Raw genomic sequence first — 5,688 nt, forward strand, 5'->3', positions numbered from 1 at the left:
GGGCCACTTGTGCATTCACTAGCACTTTCATTAATACACAGCTACTTATTTTTCTAACATGCATTAGTTTTTGGAATGTGGGCAGAAAACTGAAGCAGACATGAGGAGAACTTGTAAACTCCTCATAGGCAACAACTTGGTGTCAAATTTTAAACGGGGTGCTTTGCTTATGAGACACCACCATATTCAATGTTTTACAAGTTTGATAAGTAGAAGTGCATCCATAACCTATCCCTTGAGAGGTACAGACATGGCAAAACTGGATACAGCCTTATCACCAGTATTCTGCCATGTAAAGAGGGCCAACCTGGGAAGATTATAATGGTAAGACAATCAATCACAGCTGTATTTTTTCTTTATCTGCAAATGTCAGGTCTTTGTATTGTTTTGAGGTGAAGTTAAATATCTTGCAGTGCAGCAAAATTTCTAAACAGCTTCAACTTGCAACCTATCATGTCTTCAAGACTTTTTAACTTGTGAAATTCATTTAATACTAAGTAAAATAACACTCCTCAGCCCACTTAAGCTCAAGGGCTAGTGTGCTGACAGCACTGGGCAGAAAGAAGGGACCACTTGGTTAGGCTGCTGCTTTGCAAGGCCTCTTATGCACACATTCCCACTTTAGGTTGTTTTCTATAGTTTGCAAATCCTTTTAAAGCCACCATTTCAGCTGCAATTTGCTTTGTGCTGTGGCGCTTATGTACATAGTTGCTACTTAAAAGGTACACGTGTGTATATGGTTCAAATGATCGGAACCAGAGTTTCACAGGTGTCCCAGTTTGCCATACACAAACTCTGATGGAAAGGGTACTACACATCTTAGAAGGATTAATTCATTCCTCAAAATGGTATACAAACAGTTAAACTCTCCACAATTTACTTCTGAGTTTGGAACATCATTTGTGTAGTATGATGCGATTTTTCTTGTAGTTTTCCCATTTTGCTTAAGTGCTGTGCTCACTAGTGGATGAACGTGGTAACATCAACAAGCAAGCAATTCAAACCAAGGTTACAAAATAAAAAGTTAGAGCATCCAGCTGATTGCACTGGTCTGCATCCAAATCCTCCTGCAAAAAAAAAAAAAAAATGTGTATTTCAAAGATTTAGGTGTGTTGTATCCATTTCTGGAATTTCTCTGCCATAAGCCATTTCTACAAGACATTGGATTCAGTAAAAAGTGTTTTTTTCAAACAAGTTGTTTTATGGTATAAGTGGGTTTCAAGCTCAGAATATTATTCAAGGTACTATGTATTTTGAGCAAAAAAATCATTCTTACTATTAGTTGAGTTGGAAGCAACCCAAAATCAAAATTTGCCACTCATATTTGGCTGCCAATCAGTATTTTTTTCCTCCTCTTATTCCTTCAAAATAACCGGAGGTTTATATTTAGGTTAGCAAGATGCCATTTTATTATCCAAAACAGAGAAATTTGTTGTTTGTTTTTTACAGAAGTATGTAGTACTAGGGTGTTGTACCGTTTTAGCCATTCTGAATGTAGAGAAAAGCCAAGCAAAATGACACCTGTTATTGACTAACTAAAAAGGCAACTCAGGCTCCTTCTTCAGGCAAGATGGCAGAAATATACAAAATTGAGTTGATCCATCTGTTGTCTTAACCAGATAACAGTTAAGGAAATGGTAAAACAAAATATGAGAGCGACCTCTGATCAACATAGGAAGAGGTTCCAGCAGGACATCTCTCAAGTGAAGAGATGTTCTAGAGGAAAGTGAACTAAATCTATGCCTGTGTTAGATCTATTGGTCATTCCATTGTGAGACACATTCAGAGGATTATAAGGGAGGAAAAAAACTACCAGGTGACTACTTGTAAGTAATTGTTATATTTAAAACACATTATTTTTTTCAAAACTGTTATGTTTTTTTTTCTCGTGGATCTTTTTTTTTTTTTTTTTTTTAATATGAATCTTCAGCTCTCAACGACAGGATAGGGTGAAAGTATTTCTGTTGCCAGGTTTGGATTCAGCACCCTCAAATCTACAACGAACATCTAAAATATTTGCAAGTAACAAAAAAATAAGTGTTCAGTCCATTGTAACAGGAGCCAAAGAAGTGTTAATAAATCAATTTTGATATTCTTTACTTCTGGCCAAAATAATACAGATGATTCAAAGCTTCTGTGGCATGGGTTTGAATCTCTGTTCATTCATTTGAAACGTCTCCCTTCATCATCATCATCATCATCATCATCATCTTCTGATTAATGGTATTATATATTATTATTATTAATTATTCTCTTTCAGAAGGTGGACTGGTTTTCATCTCACATCCTCAAGATACATAGGTTAGGTTAAGTTAAATGGTAGCTCTAAGTTTTCCCCATACAAATGAGCTTGTGATTGTGTGAGATGATGGACAGTTGCCCCACAAATCTGTGGTTTCTGCTGTGTGCCCCAGATTGATAGGATAGCTTCCATGACAGTTCATCTCCAAAAACTCTAAAATTAGATTAAGTTGGTTCACAGGATGATCATTTGATTATTCCAAGATATAGCCTGGCACTGTTCAGTCATTTGTGAAAGAACCCATCTAGGACAATCAACGTCCAAGAAGTAGCTGTAAAGGTTCTTTCTTGATTCAATTTGAATAAATGTCATCCAGTCAGTGGTGTCATCAACAGCACATAAAACAACATCATCCCCACGCCTGGATTAACCCAAACATTCTGAGCCACAATCCTGCTGTGAAAGGTCATTGGTTCAACAAATACATAGTATGGAGTTGTGGAGTACATCAGGCAATGAGCATGCAATTTTGTGAAATTCTACAGGTGCAGCTTTAATAACAACAGGTTAGATTGCCAGCAGCAGCGTGCCATCTGAGTGACGTGGCACTGTCTTCAAATTCTCCAGCTGTTCTCAGGTTAATGAATTACTTCTTGGTGTTCTTTGCCCTTTCAGTGGAGGGGTGTACTGTCAGTTTCACTCCTGATCACTCAAATACTAGTATTTAGTAACCTCTTACTGTTTTAATAGTGTCTGTTATTTTAGCGCTTTGAGTACTGAGAAAAGCGCTATACAAATGTAATGAATTATTATTATTATTATTCTATATTTTAATATATGTATCTTCCTTCTCTGTTCTCGCTAGGTGTATAGCTTTTGGTGCCAACCAACTTGTAAAAGTGATAGGAAGCAAAATTAATTGAGTACCAGGAATTGTAGTTTAGTGGATTTTGGGTCTGTATTGGGACCAGGCATTAATGGCTTAATGCCCTCAAGTACAGAATTGGGCTCCATTCCCTTTAAAGGAAGGGTCATAAGGTGAATGCTTCCTGTGTCTCAGTTAACCATCTTACCGAGTGATTTATCTTAAAGGCTATCTATCAAGGTGCCAATAGCATTTTGGGGAATTAGTCTGCTACATTAATAATGGAAGCTGCCCCTCTGATTTGTCATTGTATCCACTTCATTCCCAACTTCCAGCTTTGTACACATCTTTAAAATTCTTTCCTAGGTGTTGCACACGTCTATGTTACTTTACCACCTATGCTCTATGTTGTCACTCCAAACTGCTTCTAATCCATCTCTACCAACTGACTCTCTTCATTCCTGTTCCAAATTCCCTTCTTGCCAGTAGCAGGGCCATGAAGGGCCAAGGAATTGAGTTAAGGTATATGACCAGTTAAGGAACTAATAATTAATCCCTTGGATTCAGAGCTACTCTGCCACGCTGCAGATTGGTTGAGACTGTGACTGTCAGCTCTGGCACAACTAAGTTAGGAATGGGAAGCTTGTAGAAGCTGCATTATTATGGTCTGAGGGAACAGCATATGCTGTTCATATTATCAGTTTACTCCAGAATTGTGTGATGTCCCAGTTTTTGTGCACTTATGGCAATAAAGGCAATTGTAAATGTTAGAAAGCTGTTCCTTCCATTTGAAGGAAAAGAGCGCAGGTTAGATGATGAATGTATAAGTATGACTGAGTAGAGGGAAATGAGACAAAACCAGTCACTGACCCAATTCTAGTCCACCTCAGGTTGTGTTCTGAGGAAGGAACAGGTCTAATTCATTCAAAACAAGCAGCAGAATGAGTATAGCTATATCTGTTTTTCTTTGTTAAGTGTCTTTAAAGCCTGTGAAAAAACACAAACAGAAAGATCAGTGTGGCTATGATTAGCGGATATGAAGTGTTCTACAATAGGCATTGTAAGGTCTTTGATTTTAATGGCTTGAACATGCTCCCTGAAATGGTCTGCTAACCATCTTCTATGTAGATGGATGGACTTTTCCTATAAGAAATATAGTAAATAAGATTTTAAGACTGGCAGGAGGGCCATTGTTAAATTTTGAATTACCAGAGGGACCAGATATGAGGGTATTGCTAGTGACATATATGCAAGTGACACTGCGGTCCCTGTTATAAAAGTGCCTGGTGATGAAAGCAGCTCTCTTCTGCGAAGTGAACTGTGGACAAGACGTTTGCATAAGTTAGGTGGACAAGGAAGGGGTAGGAAAAAAGGAAGCATCAGTCTAAATGGGAACATTTTCCTTAATGATCTTTGATAGAGCATTAGGCTGGAATGGGGGGACAAGTGGAACTGTGACAAAGGTAGAGTGATTAGTATGCCAGAGATTGAAGAAGCTGTAGAGAATGGAGCTGTTTGAGTTTGTTGGCTTGTCATAGACAGAGGGTTTAAGTCCTGGAAAGCTGATAAAAACACTAATATTTAAAAATGTTAGAACGACGGTGGAAACATGGATCATAAAGCAGAGCTGGCTTCTGCAGCAAGAGGTAGCATCAACAAAATCATCAATATATCTTTTGTGCATATCTGACACAACGACTAGGTAGGAAGAAAAGAATTGCCCTCCCAACAAGCCAAAGAAGATGTTGGCATAGCTACGTTCCATTCTAGTACCCACTGTACCTGCATTGTCATGGTGAAAAAAGGTAATATCAAAAAAGAAGATATTGAAAGTAAGGGCCATTTTGATGAGGGTATTCATAGGAGGAGCCTGGACTGGATGTCTGTTGAATGCCATTCTGAGGGCAATGAGACCTTCATCGTGAGGAAGAGATGGGATGACATTACAGAACAGGACATACTGCCCCAAAACAACTGGGATCCACCAGTATAATAGATTATGAAAAGAAATCCTCTGGAACTTGAAAGAACATCTAAACTCCATTTAGGACACGTGCTAAACAATGTGGAAAAACATAAGGATGTCAGAAATTTGAAGATTCCAAGGGTTTTCTAAGATAATACAGAAATAATAAAGACCTGAAGTGGAGAGACCTGTTGCCAGAGTTTGACTTCAAAGGCTTTGGTGGGCTAGGTAGGGCTCTCAGATGACATATATTAAAGAGCTTCAAGCTTTTCCTTTAATTCTTTGTTTAGTAAGCTGTTATCCATGTGTCCCAGGTCATTGTGTCCCGTAAATGTTGACTTCTAGCCAAACTAGCCCTTCTTTTGACCTTGGTGGTAGGGTTTATTTGGTGGGGCGGGTAGAGGGCAGGGTGTTTGATGATTATTTTGTTTAAAGAATGGCCTCCTGCCCAGGTGTCCAACTGTGCCAAGAGTGCTGCAGGTCCCAGAAATGACCCAGACTTGCTTGCTAACTTGTTTGCTCTTGTTGCAGATATCAGCAATGCAAGCTGCTGTCACTGTCGGTGGGGGCCTGAGCAGAAGGGGTGGGGGGGACAAGGTTAATTTTGCATTATCA

This window comes from Erpetoichthys calabaricus, chromosome 3, assembly GCF_900747795.2.
Source record: "Erpetoichthys calabaricus chromosome 3, fErpCal1.3, whole genome shotgun sequence".
Lineage (NCBI taxonomy): Eukaryota > Metazoa > Chordata > Cladistia > Polypteriformes > Polypteridae > Erpetoichthys > Erpetoichthys calabaricus.